At 43.1% G+C, this 19,475-nt stretch overlaps 1 protein-coding gene across 5 annotated transcripts in view; it reads left to right on the top strand.

Moving 5' to 3' along the window:
* Positions 1–19,475, top strand: part of NCOA3 (nuclear receptor coactivator 3) — a 333,167-nt gene that overhangs the window by 99,251 nt on the left and 214,441 nt on the right. Inside the window, exon 2 of one of the 5 annotated variants that reach the window (XM_029613912.1) lies at positions 16,313–16,400. The exons of 3 other annotated variants lie outside the window; for them this stretch is intronic. The gene's annotated coding sequence lies outside the window, so the exon portion shown is untranslated. Of the gene's footprint in view, positions 1–16,312; positions 16,401–16,809; positions 16,914–19,475 lie in introns of those variants that run through there. One more of the 5 variants, XM_029613913.1, reaches the window with a different exon arrangement.

The following is a 19,475-nucleotide window of genomic DNA, read 5'->3' as shown; positions in this document are numbered from 1 at the left end:
TTTTATAACATGCGCATGCCAGGAACTGCCCACAAATGGATGTGCGCATGGTCTTTTCAAAATTGATCCCTTAGTCTTTAGGGACAGCCTTATTAGAGTATCTTTTTTTGCAGCTTTATGCTTAATTCATACAAGAACAGTCTTGTGAGGTAAAAAAAACCTGACTGACTTGGGAAAGTTTGCTTCAAAGAAGTTGGATGACAAATACCTATATGGTAGTGTCAAAACCCATCATGGTACATCTAATTAAAATGTACAAAAAATCAGTTTGTATCCTGTCCCTTTGTAAAGTGAAAGAGATTTGGATCACATTGATTGATCCACTGATGAAAAAGGTTACGTTCTTAAATAGAGCCAGACCAAATGATAAACACGTCATCTATATAGTGCTTCCAGAGCAAAATGGAAGAAATAAATGGAGAGTGATTCAAAAATGGACACTCATTCTTCAACAGTAACATTTTTTTTAATTCTTTATTTATCGTTTTCATAAATTATTACAAGTAAAGGAATATTTAAGACATATTGACAACATATTCCAATTCTTCTTAGCAGGTAATAAATCTTGCATTTCTAGTTTACAGAATATGTAAAAAGAAACAAAATATTGAAGAATCATCATATTCCCCTTGCAATTATACATAAGGAAAATGGGAGATCAAATATTTATAAACAGGACATATTTCAATTACATAATCAAAAACATAATCAGAAGAATAGAGGGAGGAAAATAAGTTTCCATTCTTTTCAAACTAGAGATAGGTTCCTCAGGTAGATACTGCACGGCTATCCAACAGTTTCAAATGAGAAGGGTCAAAGAAGATATATTTACTTTCACCTAATCTCAATCTACATTTACACGGGTATCTTACCATCATTTGACCCCCCCAAATTTCTTACTGCCTGGCTCATGTTCAAAAATTCTTTTCTACGCTTTTGTGTTTTTTTAGTAAGGTCTGGATAAATCCAAACTTTCTGACCTAAGTACAACTTTTCATGGTTACGTGGAAACATTCTTAAAACATTATCTCTGTCCAAGGTAAATATAAAGGTTACCAACAAAGTTCCATAGAACTCAATTTGTTCCTCCATTGATGTTTCCAGAAACAGTGATAAATCAACTCCAGCTGCTTGATCAGATCCTGTTTGAAATTGTTCATTCTTTTTTCTTGGTGTTGTGGCAAAGTATATATTTGCGATAGGAGGTATAGCGTCATTTGGAATTTGTAGAATTTCTGTCATATATTTCTTGAACTGGTCTTTTGGAGGTATCATTTTAATACTCGGAAAATTTAGGACCCTCAAATTAAGATATCTCGATTCGTTTTCTAAATTTTCAATTTTTCTTTTCGTCAGTTCTTCATTCTGTATTAATTTTACTTGAACATCTTTAACAGATGAAACATTTTCAGACAGTTCCAATATCTTTTTTTCATGTTCTTTTTTTTTTTAGAGGATTCCAAATTCACTATAATATTTTCCGAATTCACTGCAGTCACAAATGTAGATATAGTCTTCTCCAACATTACTATTGCACTCCAAATTGAAACAAGAATGGTAACTTTTGGTCAAACTAGTTTCTATACAGTTACAATCTGATTCACCTTTCCTTTCTGACAGACCTCTGCAATCCTCTCGGGTTCGTCTGTGGGTGGGTGTACTCACTGCTCGGCCCCGGCTCGATGTTCTCTGCCATGCTCAGAGAGGTTTCTCCGTCCTTCTCCGCTCTGGCCTTATTAGCAGGTAACAAAACGTTGGCAGAATTTTCCGAGTAGTCCTCCAACACCGCGCCCACTTGGGATTGAAAACCTCGTGGAAGCGTGTAACTAACCGGACTTGCGCCACAATTAGGAGGGGAGGGACTCTCTAGTTGTCTCGGGCTCAGCGAAATTTGGTCGCCCAGGAGGGACAAATCGTGTCCTTTGACTAGGCCCTCACCTCAGCAGGCAGTGTCCTGGGACTGGAAACAGTCGGAGCGAAAAACCCCTCGATACGAGGCTGGGAAGGGGTCGATGCAGAGGGCAAGGAGGTATCCCCGCTCACCTTGCCCTTCCGTTTAGTGTGCGGCATTTTTCCGAAGTAGTAATGATTTCATCGAGGAGCTCAAAAAACGCTGACCTCTCCCTCGGCGGCCATATTGGATCAACAATAACATTTCTATTGGAAATAAAACAGTGCCATCAAACATGAACAATTGTAACAAAGTATTTCAGCTAATTAAAACTGTGGCATGTGATTCAAGAACAGATCTGAGTTTTAAGTTAAAGGCTTCTCTGCCACAGACAGCTTGACCTTGATCAAGTTACTGTGGATTTGATTTTACTAAGCTTTTCCCCCCCATAGCCACGGACTTTGGAGGGGCATTGGTAAATCAGGACTTGCTTCTCCCTGGGGCCTAGCTGAAAACTAGAAATTTTCCTTAATTGAGCTTTCTCAATTAACACAACCATTCTTGTTTTTTCATTTAACTTTTATACTTAGCCTTGTGAGAAATAAATTACTAAACTATTTACATAGGGATTTGTTTTTAAGTGGTCAGCTTTCGGCATTGTAGCTGCAACTTGTGGCTGTTCTACTAGTTTATGCCAATTTTTGGTTGATATGTTAAAGGGCTGAGCCTTCCCCTAGCTCAGCATGCAAATAACCTGGGGTCGGGGGGTGACCTCACTGTGCTCGCTCACCCCGCTTCCTCACTTAACTCCAGGCCCCTCGCTCTCCCCCCCCCCCCCCCTCCTGTTAGGTTGGGTGTGCTGGTGGTGTCTGGAGTGCAGACACAAGTCCGGCAGCAGTGGATCTGGCATTGCGTCCTCCGGGCGTGCGATCGGGGGCCGGTGGCACAATCCCACGCATGCACAGAGCCGGCGAGATTTTGCACGGCCGTGCAGGAGGGAGTTGGGCGCTAGCGTGGTGCAATATGACGACACAGGATTTAAATCCCGAACAGTCGCGCCGGGTTCGGGAATAAAGTGATTGATGTTATAATTCACGGTGCAAGTTAGAATCTCTTTTGTTAGTGCTCAGTATGTGTTCATGTGTATAGTATTGGTTGTATCGTCGCAGCTAGGGGGGGGTTAATGGGAGGGCAGGGAGGGATGTGATGCTGAACTTGCTGTCAGGGGCAAGCGCTGGAGTACGTTCCTGTTGAGGATGGTGGCAGGGTGGCATTCGGTGCAGCGGAGCCTGGAAAGGAGGGGCCCCCTTGCTTGAACACAGCGGGTGGGGGGGGGCCCAGATATATCATGGCCGTCTTGCTTGTGCATGGTGGACGGCGGTTGGTGGGCAGCGCGGGTGATGCCGCACATGAAACAGCGGCTTGGGTACTGCTGGTAACCTTCTATGTTCATTAAAGCTGCGGCCTTTTTATCCTGTGTTTGATGGCTTATGTCTCTTATTGGATCTGCTGTGTTATTCTCAGGCCGGGTGTTTGAAATAGGCGGGTTGGAGGGGGAGCTTAGCCGGGTGGCGGAGGGGAACATCCTGACTGTCCAATTTAATGATTGAAGTAGTTTGTGTTAAACCTAATTTCTTGAGATAGTCAGTGTGAAAACTGTTTCTGTGCTGCATGCTGTGCTGTCATTCGGCCGCACACTGAACGACGAGCAGTGCTTTTCTGGCACTACCTATAGAGGGATGCGGGGCTGGGGCAGAGCACTGCACTTCCTCACTGTGGCTTCCTCGTTTCTTAGGTAATTTGGTGAGTTTCCTGCATAAATCTGTAGCACTGCAGAGGTCAAAGTTGAATGAATTGATCTAGAAGGCATACATTTTTTTTTCTTTTTACTTACTACTTTGAGAGAGTACTTTTGGGAAGAAAAACAAGGTAGCCCAGTTGTTGCAGAACTTCCCTCCTATTTGGCCACAGCCACTGGGGGGGGGGGGGGGGGGGGAGTGTGGCTGTTGGATTGGGATTTTAAACCTGTATCAGCACCATCTTACCATAGGTGCAGCATGCATATAAGATGGGAGTGAAGATGCTGCAACCATAAAATGCACACCAATAAAAAGTTTTGAGTTTTGTTATAAGCATTCAGTTACAACCTTCTTTGAAAGGAATTCATGGTAGGAGCAGGGAGGGAGCCCCCTGGTATTAGTTCGAGGGTGTTTCTGAGCTGTATTATGATTTGGATGCCTGGTTTTATGCTTTTTAGCTTTGTTTTTTTCTGGATATATTTGACATAAGTTTTTAAATCTTAAAATTAATTTGACCCAAGTCTAATACTTTCCACATTTTGAAATGTTCTTTCTTCTGTAACAGTGTGGATCTTTGTGCTTCCTTAAGACCAGAGCTTTTTTTTTTTTTTTCTCCCTTTGTTTTCAGTTTTAACCTGGTCATGCCAGCCTTCCCCTCATCACTTCCTGCAGTGCTCTCATGTACATTAAATTTCCCATTTCTTTGTGTACAAAAAATGCAGATGAAATTTGAAGCTTCTGTTCTTCTGTCTGTGTTTATCTGTATCCATGAAAGTCAGTACCACAAATTATGGTGTATTTGAAGGACAGTTATATTATAGCACATACTGTCTAGGGTAGAGCTTTTCCAACCCTGACCTGAGCACCCCCACAGCCAGTTGGGTTTTCGGGATATCTATAATGAATATGCATAAGATAAATTGGATAAGCTGGCTAACTTACATTCATTGTGGATATCTTCATGTTTGCCTATAGGGTCCCGTCCCCCCCTCCCCCTCCCAGGACAGGTTTGAGGAACCCTGGACTGAGGCTGCTTCCTTACTATAGCATTTTTAAATCAATTTTAAGGCATTTTGTTTATTGTAAACTTAGTTCTACTGACCTCGTCTTGAATATGCTGCTACAACTTAACTGTTTTACGGAAGTGGGTGGTTTTATTTATTTATTTTTTTCAAGTTTAGTTCTGTTGTTGATTTCAAATTGAGTCCTGTTCATCCTTCTCCATCAGTCTAAAAATGTTAGACTGCTCCATCCAGTAGTTTCCAACTCTTGCTCTCCGTTAATATTTTAATGTTATAGCCCGTCGTCGGTTAATTTTTTATTCAAGAAGGCGGTTAATAAATCCAAGTAAATTATCTAAAATTAAACTTGTTTGCAAAAAACTGCTTAGGAGAAGGATCTAACCTGAAAAGTTAAGTGTGGATAGGGCACTAGTATCTTCAACAGTTGGAATCATTGCTGGAAGCAGAATTAACAAGTTCTCCCATCCCCCCAACCAAGCAGACCGGAGCTTACTTTCTGGGATGTGCATCCCTATCCACCCCAGTAACCTATCTGTGCGGATCCTCGTTATAACAGCTTCCGGAAGGAGCCTCATGTTCCCCTCCCCCAACATGTTCTGAAAATGTGGAATGGATAGGACAGCAAACACCAAATGTATGAGGGACCAGAGCCGGATTTAGGATTAAGTAATAGAGGCACATGCCTAGGGTGCCAGATTCTGAGGGCACCCAAAAAACTGGGACTGCTTTCTGATTTCCAGGAGTTAAACCACCCACTTTCAGCCCTCTGCCTATGGGCGCCATAAGCTTAAATACGGCCCTGTTAGGAACACGCCCGCACCCACACTTATCTTCAGACAGTAGGCTAAAATCTATTCAGCACTGTCTGAAGAGGTCTTGCTTTCACTTCACATAAGACAAAGAGAATTGATAATCTCATAAGCTGGTAAGATAATTGTGGAAAGTTAGACAATGCTTAATGTTGTTGCTGTGCGTTTTTCTTGGCTCGCTTCTGCAGGGCTCTTTTTTAACAGTATATTCGGTGCCTCTGTTAGCTTGGGATCGCATGCAGTTCGGGGCCCGTGTCACTGTGCATCGGCAGCAGCCAACACCCTTTCTCGTCTTCCTCCTCCTCCCCCGCCTTCCCCCTTCCCCTGGGTCATGCACGCTGGAGGAGCCGCCTCTGCTCGCAGCTGCAGCAGTAGGCATCTTTCAGGAAGTGACCTTGGTGAGTGTTCATCAAATTCAGAACACACAGAAAGCTCATTTGGTAACATGCTGACTGGATATAAAATTTTACAGCATCCATTTTCTTTTTAAAGGAGGTCTGGTTTATAAGGGAGACTCCATGTGCATATGTAAGTTTTCTATAATATATAATACATGCATTGGCTTTTACTAAACGTCACTTTTATAATGTTGTGGGGTTTGGAGATCATGTGACTGGAGGCAGAATGAACTGTTGACCTTTTTAGAAGCAGGTGATGATTTTTTTTTTCTTTTGAGGATTATTTTATAAAAGAATGGAGAACTGTAACCCCATAGTGGAAGTTACTGGCCTCTTTTAGAGGGTACGGTGACCTTCAGAAGCTGTCTTATCTTGTTGACTTCAGGAAATGCAGGCTTCTTTCCTTACTGGTGTCTTCAGAGTCTGCCTTTTTTCTGTGACACTTTAAATTTGTATTGGTACTTCATACAAGTTCAGACAAGGTTATATGACCAAGCATAAAATGAACTGTTGCACTCCTCAGAGGTCAGTAACTTACATAGAAGCCTTTGATTTTGGGCCATGCACAGATCATTTGATTCCCTTCAGGGTCAGCGTATTTCAGCAATAATACTTATTTGCCAGCCCTTTACAGATCTGATGTGATGCACATTATACACAAAATATGGAGATACATTTAGTTTTTATTAGTATTTCAGTGGATATGGTAAAATGCCATGATTTATTCAGCAGCTTGTGTATCACTATGTACTATATAACATACTTATGACAGTGGGGTATTTTTATTTTTTATTGCTTTGGAGATGCTTTTTTTTTCTTTCCAAGAAAATTAATTTAGGGAGGGACCCCAGACTGGAAGTCTGATTTGGTGGCACTGTGTGAAAGTTTAGGGCTGTAATATCTTTGGATGTAGTTTGTTTATAACTTCCCTAAACTACAGTGTCTCATTCTCTTGCACTCTCTGTGCTGCCTGTGGTTTTGCTCACTGTTCTGTGCTGTTGTATTGCAGCTTTTTGTTAGACACCCTTTTTATAGAAACATGACGGCAGAAAAAGACCCTTTGGCACATCCACTCTGTCCATCCGTCCAGTTAATTTAGCACTATAATTCTCATCACTTCCTTAGAGATCCCCTGTATTTATCCCACGCTTTCTTGAAATCAGCTTTTTTTTTGTCTCCATCACTTCCACTGGGAAGCTTTCCTTTTTCTGCCCCTTCATTCCTCAGATTTAAGTTCACTCTGGCTTACACCTCTGAACTGGTACTGCTGCTAACTCCTGATGGGTAGCCATTTGTATTTAGTATCTAAAGTAGTTTGACTTAACAGCACTTTAGAAATAAATTTGATTTTTATTTGAATGTGTGCATGGAGTATGTTGATTGTGGCACCAAATTTGCTTTGGAGAAAGGGTGATTGACTTGTTTATTGTACATGAATTTTTTGTACTACTGGATACATCCCAAGGTAGATACTTTTTTTTTTTTTTAACTAGAAGTTACTGCTGTAGGCATAATTAGGATCTGTTCAATTTCTCTTCCCTGCCTCCTGTTGTGTGGTTTTTTTTTGTTTACACACATTGATTGAAAACTCCTTTAGTTTGTTTGTTTGTTTTTAAAATATCACAGAGACTATATGCAGGCTATCACTATATGTTACAAAGTTGGCCGTAGCAGTTTCTCGGCTCTCGCCTCCACCTTCTTGAGGTGTAAAAGGTAAAATAAATTACTCCATATAAAGCAAATGTGTTTAAGATTTTTAAAAAATTCTATGAACACAGCCCACTCATGATTTAATACTGTAGATCAGTGTTTTATATCTGGATTCTGCAAGCATCTCTAAAACGTTTCAAGCAATCTTCTATATAGAGGGTATGGTGAAATGGGTTTTGCATGCTTTGTAGTTTAGTTTTCTGTCTGGACACTTTTTCCCCTTGAGAGCTCATTTCCTGTGTGCTGGCCTGCAGGTGGTGGTTGACCTCTGCTCTAAGGTTCAAGCAAAGGCTTTGGATGCTCCCTTGAGTGAAGGTGGCTTGATCAGCATACTAATCCTGGGGGAGTTCTGCACAAAAAAATTTTACAATTCTGCTTACTTTATATTGGTCAAAATAACACACTATCCATCACAGTCTTTGACTAATTAACTGAAAATGTAATACAGAAAAATTATAATTAATTGTTTATATTACCGCTCATATTTATGTACCGTCACATTCATGCAAATAGGCTTATTTACTTACTCTGCTGCACTATCACTTTAATTGTGTTAAATGTAAATATTGCATTGTTTAACCTCTCCCCTCTTCCAGTTCCAAGTTAATTTTCCCTGTTATATTGTAACTTTCTCACACCTTTTAATTGATTCTCTGTATTTAAAGTTCAAATTTGTATTGGAAATATTTATTACGTTACGCTATACTTTGCACACATTGTTATTTGTAAACCGGGTTGATGTGATCCCTATCATGAAACTCGGTATAACAAAAATAATAAATAAATAAATAAATAAATAATTAAAAAATATGAGCAGAATTCGCCTAGAAGAACAATGTAGGAGTGTCTCTTCCACCCTTTTTCACTACTCCTTGGCCCAGACCCCTTTCACTCTGCCCTCTCATGCTCTAAATTCTTCGGTTTCCACTATCTTTTCCGTCCCCCTCCCTTTCACTATCACCACCCCATAGCCCTCCACTAGGCTCCCTTTGTCACACCCTCACACAAATGCCCTCTCTTGCACAAGCACACACCCTCAAACAGGTTCCTCTGTCACACACACACACATGCACGCGCTCCCTCCGTCCTCTTGCATACACACAAACTCCCTCTATTCCCCCCCCCAACACAGGCTCCATCTCTCTCTGGCAAAAGTGCACTCACACACAGGCTTCTCTCTTGTACATTGATACACTCCCTGCCCTTAGGCTTTCACACACATCCCTTCACACGGGCTCCCTCATACACAAACACAGATGCTCACACACGCACTCTGTCATACGGATCACACACGCATGCCATGTTGATGTCAGCTGTTTTCTGCTCCTTGGCCGCGACCCGGTCGCAGCCCACCAACATCTCCCTTGTCTTCATACAGGCTCTCTCTCTCTCGCACATACACTTCCCCCTCACACAGGCTTCCTCCCGGGATGCACACCACTCACGGTCCACTAGGCCCTCCTTCCATTTGGCTGCAAGCAGGATGGGCTCCACTCGCGGCCCAGTGGGGCCACCTTCTGCTTTGACCGTAAACAGGATGGGCTCTGCTTGTGGACTGACGGGCAGCTTAAAAATCTGCGCCCATTCTGTGCTCTGCAATAGTGCAGAATTCCCCCAGGAGTAGCATACGTATCCCAGCAGCCCAGAGTGCATGGGACACTGAAACACCCTGCAGTGTCATTGGCCAGAAAGCTTATTATTAACACTGTGTGGCTCTGATTTCTCCGTCTCCTTGGCCGCTTGCCCTGAGGAGTCTAGGAGTACAGAGGGAGCAGATCTCTATGCTGAGGCCCTATTCAGCTCCTGTGGACAGCTTTTTCCTGACTTACCCAGGCAATAGATAAATAGTGAAAAGTGTTCGGGTAACTTTTGCAGTATAATCCTTGTCGTTTTATCTGTTTCTGTTTGCAATTTAAATCTTTAATCCGTTCACTATTGCTACTTTTTCTTAATACATTTATTAGTTTGTTAGCTCTGCCTGTCTTGGACTGAATAATGAACCTGGAATTTTGTATATTTGGTCTGTGAGTGTATTTTTAGGAGCTGTGTGATCCTTTGGTTGTGAGGGGTCTCCCTAGAAACCACCAGGGGATAGCTTGCGGGCGAGGAACTTGCCCAGAGGCAAGCAGAAACTCAGTTGGCGGGTGGGAGGTTGCCATTGTAGAAGCACAGGTGCAGGTGGGCCTGGGCAGTACTTGGCAGGACCCTGCAAATGGCCACAGGGTTAGCCTGTGTGGGTATTAGGGGTGGCACTGCGGCGTAATGTAACAGAGGGAGAAAGGGTTGGATTTTTGCATATATATATATATCTATAGATAGAATATATATATATATACTATTTTTTTTTAAGAGTTCTTTAACAGAAAAATAGGTTGAAAACCAGAGCTGTAGATACCAGGCAAAAATGTTTTGAAAAAGTCACCCATGAAATGCAAATGAATCTTGAGTCCATAATGGATTCTTTTTTTTTTTTTTTTTTTTTCAATTAATAAAAACAGAGGAACAGTCTTAAAGTGGCAGGGCCATCTGGAGTGTAAAAAATATCAGCTTGACCCAGTCTTGACTGAAGAAAAAGAATGCTTATGAGATCACTGTGTATGTCTTTCTCTTCTCCCCGCTCCCCCTGCCTGCTTTTAATAACTTTTGTTTTCTGTCGACAAGCAGAGTTGGACTAGGTGACGTCATTCAATGGCACCGAACTGACACGTCCTTCCTGGCTCATAGAGTTTGGCTCTATTGAGCATGCACAAGACTTCCTGTGTGTGCACTGCCTCGTGAGCCCCTCGTTTTTTTTGGTTTTTTTTTTGAGCTTACTCATGGATGTGTACTCTTTCTATATGTTTTGGGACTTTGTAATTTTCTAATTCTTTTCCTTCAAACTCACATTTGAGTTGCCTCGCTTCCTTGGCAGCTCCTCAACAGCACTTTTAAAAGCTATCGAAAAGAAAAAAAATTAAAAAAATGTCCAGCTCCCAAGAAGGCCACATCTAGTGGCTTCAGTGGTTGTATGTGTGGCTGCAAGATATCTATAACAAAGGGTCACAACGTTTGTTACAAATGCCTAGAGTCAGATCATGACAGAGCCAACTGCTTTGACTGTGACCAGATGTCACTGGGGTTTCAAAGGAACAGGATATGGAATGAGGAACTTTGCAGGTTGTCAAAAAGTTGGGAATAGCTGTTCCTTTCAGAGCAGGGCCTCCTCATGTTCCCTTTGTGCCAAGCTGAGCAAAAGCTTGTCAAGCAAAGCTCTTCCTTCTGCGGCATCTGCTCCTAGATCTGCCACAGTACCGGTGTTAAACAAGGCCCAAAAGCATCGTGAACAAGGGTCAGCGAGCCCTTTGCATGCCCTATGGGGGCTCGGTGAACAGGAAAAAAAAATGCCACGTGTTGAAGCTGGAAGCACAGTCAACACTGCCAAAGCTTAAGCCAGTACGGTGCTGTTGGCACATGGGTCCCTATTTCTCTGTTGATGCACTGGGTCTTAATTCAGCCGACGTAGCTATTCATATATATTAACGCACCTAGCCTTGGAACCATTGCTGCTCTGCACCCTAAAGCAGTCAGCAGACTTGTCCCCAGCCCCTTCAGTGTACTGGAGGCAGTTAGATATTGAGGGGCTCTGAAGGGGATTCACTGCACTTACCTTCCTCCATGTTGACAAGTTATCTCTGCCCCACCTCCTCAATTGAGAACTTTGGAGACTCCGAATCTGATAAGCGTCGTTGTGCCTTTGATCTCTATATAATGCCATTGCAGTTAATCCAGGAAGGGGCTACCTCATGGAGTCCACTAAGAGCTTCGCAGGATGACCACCCCATGCTGGGATTGGAACATAAGATGTGCCATACTGGGTCAGACCGAAGGTCCATCAAGCCCAGTATCCTGTTTTCCAACAGTTGCCTATCCAAATCACAAGTACCCAAACATTAAATAGATCCCATGCTACTATTGCCAGGAACTTATGCAAACCTTTTTAAAATCCAGCTACACTAACTACCTTAACCACATCCTTTGGCAATAAATTCAAGAGCTTAATTGCATGTTGAGTGAGAGAGAATTGTTTTTCAATTTGTTTTAAATGAGCTACTTGCTAACTTCATGAAATGCCCCCTAGTCCTTGTATTATCAGAGGTGGATTTCCCCAACTCTGGGTCAGAGGACATAATGGCCCATAGACAAGATAGCTGAATTAGTGAAGAACTTCTTTCTCATTAGCAGCCAGTGAGAAGGAGGGCATCCTTCAACCTCCCCTGTCTAGAATGGTGGATTTGTTCCCTTAAGGGAAGGCCTTCTCACTTTTGTGCCTTGGGTGCTCCAGAGGTTCCCTGGCAGGATCTAGCCCTCAACCATCCCTCTCTGCAGAGGAATCTAACCAGTCTGAGGAAGCAGCACAGGCACAATTGTCAGGCCATGCTGTAGGGAATATTTCCCTCTGAGATGACAGAAGACCCTGCCACGATGGGGTGTGGGTTAATGTCCCTTCACCCCTCTGTTCTGTGGAAGCATCTACAGGGATTCCCTCAGACCTCCTACCTGGTCACAGGAGTATTCTTTGCTACCAGAAGGCCCCTCATACTCCATAGTAGTTTATTTTGAACTTCTCCTATAACAGGTTCTTATTTAGTCTTTGTAAATCCAGGTTGGGTCTCAGTTCCCCCCTGACTTCTTGGGCATAAGGAAATAGTAGGAGTAGAACCCATTGCCAAAGTCTTTGGGAGGGACAGGTTCATCTGAATTAGGCCATTGCCTTGCCCATGTTTTTCCCAAGATCTTATGCACAGAAGGGGGAGAAGGCCATCCATTTAATGAACTGTAAAAGGGCTTTGGCCTGTTAATTTAAGAGAACTCAACCACATCATCATGCTTTACAACTTTTTGTCTCATACGATCCTAACAGACTGGGAATAGTGGTCACCAGGCACAGATTGTCCAGCTGGCTAGGAGACTGTAACACACATTGCTATGTTCTGGCTGGTGTCCAGATCAGACTGTCAAGGCTCATCAAGTAAGAGCCATGGCTTCCTCAGTGGCCCACCTAAGAACCATCAGGCCGATTCAGTAAACTGCGCGGGAGAGCTGGCGCACCTTACTGAATCGGCCTGCATGTGCATTGAAAACATTAGCAAAGCTGCGACTTGATCTTCAGTTCACACCTTTACATCCCGTTACTATCTTAACAATCTTTTCAAAAGTAACAGTAACTTTGGGCAACCTGTCCATGCTCCACATGAGGTCTGGATTGCTTATTCAGTAAGTGCTTTGCCATGCAATCCTCAGCTTGGGACTCCTCTGGGATCATGGCTAATTCAACTATGCATATTTATTTTATTTATTTATTTAGGTTTTCTATATACCGGCATTCATGATAAGATCACATCATGATGGAGAACATAAGTCTTCTTTTTTTAAACGGCAGCAGGATGAATTAGCTATGTCTAATACCTGCCTGCCTCACTGGAGAGTCAACTACCTAGCTAAAGCTAAGCTCTGTGGTCAACTGAGAGGACTCACGGGGCAGCGCGTGAGTGGGAACTCCTGCTCCTGCACAGTAGAGCAAAAAAAAACTGAGCTAGGAGAGAAGAATTAGTTTGGTGCTGTCAGATGATGTCACCCATATGTTGTGGTTAATTCATCCTACTGTTTACTGAGGACTCTGTTTTAAGGGAAGCAAACTTGCTTGGTGTCCTATCCATGCAATGTTTTCAGGACATGTTAGGAGGACATGAGGACTCTTATAAAGGTGGGGATTTTCTGAATCTATGCATATTCAGACTCCTGGAAAGTAGGTTTTTCTACTTCTGGATGGAACTTCTTGGTTTTGGTTTAGAGTTTTTGCTCTTATGTTTTTAACAAGGTTAGTGTAGCCAAATGGATGTTTTCCCACATTGTTTGAAGTAAAATGGTATTTTATTTTTATTTATTTTTTTAATTTATTTAACATTTTTTATATACCGACCTTCATAGTAATAACCATATCGGATCGGTTTACATAGAACAAGGGTATAACTGAAGCAATAAATAAAATAGTAATTAACAAGAGAGGAGAATAAGGCAAAGTTACATTTAACAAGGAGTAAAAAACTTGGGAAGCTGGAAGAAAGGAAGGCAGGAGGAATTATAATATTTCTATTTTGATATACGGCTGTACACAGTGTTATGATAATTCTGCTTTCCTGCATCCACTCCTCGGCTGTACTAAAGCTTTACCTGTTTATTTCTGCATAGAAGTATAGAAACTGATAGCAGATAAAGACCAGGCGACTCATCCAGTCTGCCCATCCACATCCTGTTCCCCAGAGGTCTTTTATACTTGTCCCATGTTTTCTTAAAAATCCGCACAGCAGCTGTACAGTTATTGATGTGGACTTGCAATATTGGGAGGGGTGAAGCAAGTGCTTTGAATTTTTAAACAGGTGGGGAAGGCTTGGTCTCCCACTAGATGACTGTAGATCCCTGCCTGGTAGAAAACAGCTAGGAGGGACAGACCATTCCTTGCAGCACCTCCCCCAATGGTCTAGCCCTTGTCCAGAAAAAGGGGGGGGGGGGGTCAGGTCCTGTGACATTGTGGTCCATTGAGTTTGGTGTTTGCTGGGAGGGGCAGGTTTTTTTTTCCTCTTCTGTCTGGTTGGGAGACTGCCCAGTTTCAGTGCACCCCTTACCTGGTAGGAGCTATCCTTTTGGAGTAAAGACTGAGGACCTTAACAGGAAACTTTCCTCAGATTTGTGCCTGGGCGGATCTTGTTTCTGCTGGTGAGGCAACCACAGACGAGGAGGGAGAAAACCTGTTATGTGCTTTCCAGTGAGAGGACTTAAGTGACTCATCCCCCAGCGGTGAAGTTTTTGGATTTGTGTTGCATTTTTAGTTTTGGTACCACCTCCTCCTCACTGTGTGGCTGGGCCGGAAAAGCCCCTGCTGGTATCTTCCCCCTTAAGAGGTCGAATTCAGAAAAGAAGAGTTTCACGATTGAAATGGAGACCCTAACCGGCTCTCCGCCCTGGGGAAAGCAGGACCACAGGCCGGGAACATCTGGCACTCTGGACTGCAGGTACAATATTTTGGGGGCTTTAGGGGAGCCCTGCAATAGGTTTCCCCTTCCCGACTGGGACCCTTGCCCTGCAGACAAGTAAGGGGGTGAATTGTTCCTGAGTAGTGAAAAGGTCACCTGCAGAGTGAAAAAGAGAGATTTCCCTCTGTATGATCCAGATCGAACACAGATGTGAAGTAAAACAAGTAACGCATTTATTTTAATATTGTGACATCAAAGTAACATTTCTTTTTGAACACCCTCATCGTGTCCTGCCTGTTTATACATCACCCAAGGGGAAGGTAACACACCTAAGGGAGGATTCCAGTTCTCTGCTTGGACCTAGGAGGGTTGAGCCTTTCTCCCATACAAAGAATCCAGTCCTTGGGGCTTGGTAAATTTGGGAAGTGGCAAAAGGAGATAGCTCCAAGAGAAATTATTTTGTGTGCCCTCTGGGTTACCATAAAATCCAGAAAAGGTTCTCAAATCTGGCTTCCATGGCCTAGCAGGAAAGCCGCAGTAAGTTCTTAGACCCTGCTCCCGTGGCTTGGCCAGGCATGAAATGCTGAGGTGGGCCGGTGTTAGGGTTGCTCAAGGGATGGTGTGAGATCGTGCACTTGCACAGGCTTCCAGAGGGTCCCTGCCTCTTCTCCAAAACACTTGCTGTAGTGGTTGGGTTAGGTTTGGAGAGGTGGGGAAAGACAGAGTAGGAAATGAAGAAAATAACATTTAAAAATGACTGAAAACCTTGGGTAACCATGAATTTTTGAAGGCTCATGGTGTCAGTCCCAAGGGGGAGGTAGTTGGAGTTTAGCAAGCGGCCTTAAAAAGGAACAGGAGGAAGCTGCAGATAGGGGGGAAAAAAAGCAGACATTAAAGGCCAAAATGCCTTGTTGGGTGGTTAAGTGAGAATGAAAAGGCACGTTCCTAATGATTGCTTTAAAGTAACAATACTATTATTTTTTTAAATAGATATCTTAGTATAGGATACCGTAATAGAAGTGACTGGACGTAATCCTAGGAATAAACGACGTTTTCGTAGCCAAGCCTGTGCATTGTAAACAGGCAGTGCTGCATGTACCTTGCTCCTCGACAAGAGCAAAATAAGTAAATGAAGAAAGGGGGAGGGTAGAAGTGGTGGAGCTTCCTGAAAATATATTGGCATGAAATATTTTTTTTTTCCGGGAGCAGTTTGCATCTCTGGCACTTCAAAGCCTCCTGTTGTACCTGTGACCGCTTTCACAGATTATGTATTTTTCTCTTTTTTGACTTTTTTTTTTTTTTCGTTATCACGTTAATACGCTTCAGCAGAGCGCCGAAGGGAACAGCTGTTTTAAGTGTCCTTTTTCGGGGGGGGGGGGGGGGGGGGGGTGGAATCACATTGCCTTTGGAACAAATGTTTGGGGGCGCTTTTGTCTGTGCACGAATCCGTGGTATTAATTCTCAGCAGGCGGGGCAGGTGAGCTGCGCTGCTAGGCAGAAGGCTGGCGGCTTGCAGATGGGGGTGCCGGGTGCTTCGCTGCTGGCAGTATCGCTGTGAAGAGGGGGTAACAATCTCTCGCTCTATTAAAAAAAAAAAAAAGTCGACCTGAGGCGGGTGGTTCTTGCACTCCTAACACTTTTTTTTTTTTTTATTCCTCCTCCCCCAATTGCAGCAAGGAAAGAGACTTCATACTCAAAAGCTGAGCGCAGCTGAGAAAAAAAAAAAAAGCTGGTTCTAGTGAATCGACCATCAAGTTTTGGGTAAATACAGGTCTTTGTTTCCTCTGCGGGCGGGGGATGGGGAAGCGGGAAGAAATCTTGGGTTTTCTCGCTAGCAAATAATAAATACAGGATGCTAAAAAGGAAAACGGCCCAGCCTTACGGGGGGCTCGTCTGGCACTCGGCGAGTTAAAGTTTCGGCAGCTTCTGCCTACGCCCTCCGCTTTGCGATTGGCTGCCGAAAGGTGAAATTGAAACCAGGGTAAACTTTTGACCCTGTAGCAGTTCTTGTGGAACGCCTCCCGCTGCTGGAGCCCGGAGTGTGTTTTTTCCTCCTTTCCTGTGTTTCTTCTGCGAGATCGTGCAGCGCGGCAGACTTTCTGCTAGGGGAGGGAGGGAGGGAGCGAGCGAGCGGTTTAATCCAGTAACAAGCTCTTGGGCGGGTTGCACTTTTTTTTTTTCTTTTTTACACCAGTAGCTAACGTCTTGAAGCGAAGCTTCACCTCGCTGTCGGTTGCCAGCTACTTAAGCTAATCACTCTCGAATTTTAAAAAGGTAAATGGGAAGGATTGGTTACTTTTTTTTTTTTATGTGCAAGGTGAGGGGGCTGGCCAAGTCCGGTCCAAAAGAGCCAGCTGCAGGCCTGGTTTTCTTTTCAGGGGTATGCACAATAAATATGCATGAGGTATATTTGCATGCAACTTCTCCACTGTATGCGACTAGGTCTCCTGCATATTTATTTGTGGATATCCTGAAAACCCAGATCTATTTGTGACATGTGAGGACTGGAACTAGGCAAGCTCTTAACTGCTGTGCAGAAGTCAGAATTTCCAGGTGCCTGGTAGTGTTGAGGTTTATGCGATTGACTCTCTGAATGGGGCTCATTGATGTTGACTAGAACATTGGGTAGCTAACTCTGCTTCATCGCAGTTTTGACATTGTAGAATATGCTGAGACACCGTGTAATACAATCTCTGTGCTCAGGAGAGTGCTTTTGTTCTCTGGAAGCTAGCTGATTAATGTTAAAACGTTTGGGCAAGAGTGAAGCTGCTGCCCTGAAAATAGATGGGAAAAGGGGCCTTCTAGAAATGCAGTTTGTAAATGACACTGTTGGTTTTACTTGAGGTTTTTTCCATTCTTACTCTCTCCAGCTGCATTCCTTTCAGCTGAGGCTGCTGGCTGCCTGCAATTATCCTAATTTGCTCTTTTAAAGGAATTTTTTGGGGCGGGGAATGTTAAGTCTGAACAATAAATGTTTGTGTGTTGGCCTGGAACTATTGAGCAGTCCAAGTGCTTTAAGAAGCTTTTTTTGAGCTCTCTGCTTGGGCGCTAACACATGTTTGCAGTGTTCTAGGTTTGCATCAGTTGTACCTTGTGAGCAGGAGCTGCTGCTTACAAACCTAGAAGGTGTTGATGTGTGTCTAGGGCGCTCTACCCTTCTGCACTTTACTGCCCCAAGAAACCTTGAACATGCCCCTTGCCTGGTTAAGTTGTTTGCAACCTAGGTCTCACTCGTGTAGTTGGGGGAGGGGCAGGCAGCCAGTCTCATTAAGCATTTTGATACACTTCTCAAGCTCCTATAAGGCTAGAAACAGACATGTTCTGTTTCCATATTGTAAGAAAGCGTACGTTTTAAGATTTCACAAAATCATAGGAGACATTTGGCTGTTTGGTTTGAAGTGCTGGTTTCTCTGTCAACCCTTGAACCGTCCTCTTTATTCCTCAACAGTTATTTTTCTTATTTCTCCTCCTCTGCCACTCTAACTCCTGTTTCTCCCAGCCCCTGCTTTGCTTTCTCTATCCCCAAGCTCAGTAACATACCCTAGTAGAGAGAGAGAGTCTGTGTTGTAAGAAATAACAAAAATCTAACTCTGCAATGTTCCTAAACAAATACTTTTTAAATCCTGGCGGTCCTCTTAATCCCTGCTAAATGACAGACAACTCAGCTGAAGCAAAAATGCATGTGAATATTTTTTAATATTCTGAAAGTGAATTTTGAATTATTCGCAGCTGATTTAATTCCCCCCCCCCCCCCCCCGTTTTTGGAGGTTGCAGGGATTATGTGCAGAAAGTATCTTGGGACTGGATAGTTACTGCATTTGAAGACCTTTTAAGCTGGTCTAACTGATGTACTTAATAGATCTGAGGCAGAACTTTTTCCCTTGCCCTCTTTAAACATATCCGCGTTTACCAGGTCCAGCATGGTAGCCTTATGCATTAATGGATTGTTAGGTAGGGGCTTTGCTGCTTCCCAGAACAGCAGGTTTCTCACCTCCCCACATGATGTAGTCTGCTAGGGAGAAGGGAGCATGCTGGAACGCCTCCATCCGGGGACAAAGAAACAATGATTTTAATATGATTAATAGATTCTCTTAACCATTCCTCCCCTCTTTTCCTACCACACGCACATCTTGCCTTGAAGCAGGTCAAGAAGGAGGCACACAATGATTTTCGCTGTGCTATATGATTGTCCTAGTGTTCCCATATACCCACTATCATGGCATAATTCTTCACTTGATTCTGTTTTATCCCTGTCTCTGCCTATATGCAAGCAAATTATTTCCATGACCTTTTGATACCTATGTAATATTTTTACCTTTTTGGTTTCTGTATTTGTATATTAAAGCAACTTTGATCATACGCAAGGATATTATTTGGTGATCTCTCATAACAAAAAGATAAGGCTTAACTACAAAAAGGGGCAGTTGGTTTATTTTTGTGCTCAGTCCGGGAAATAATCATAGTAAAAAAAAAAAAAAAAAGAGTAATTTGTTTCCCTTCTGAATCGTGCATAAACATTTGCATTTTGCTGTACATTTCTTTTTGCTTTGCTTTTAATTTCACAGTGAGCAGCTTGTGTGGTGTGCAGTCTTATTTGCCCCTTTTGTATTCATTTATATTACATGATAGTATACCACCACTAACTGCCACGTACTGGACCAGTACCGCTGTGGTTTAAAGTCATGAACACTGAATTGACTCTTTTGGTCACTGTAAATCGGTTCCTCCAGTTAATACACTGGAGAATTGCATTGCAAGGTCTGTGGAAGCCAGGCACTATCAGGACCAGCCTGCACTGTAATAATCCAGCAGGTCTGAGTTGGGGATTTCTTTACC

The sequence above is a fragment of the Rhinatrema bivittatum genome, chromosome 8 (assembly GCF_901001135.1).
Source record: "Rhinatrema bivittatum chromosome 8, aRhiBiv1.1, whole genome shotgun sequence".
NCBI classification, from domain to species: Eukaryota; Metazoa; Chordata; class Amphibia; order Gymnophiona; family Rhinatrematidae; genus Rhinatrema; species Rhinatrema bivittatum.
This window is presented reverse-complemented; position numbering and strand designations above follow the sequence as displayed.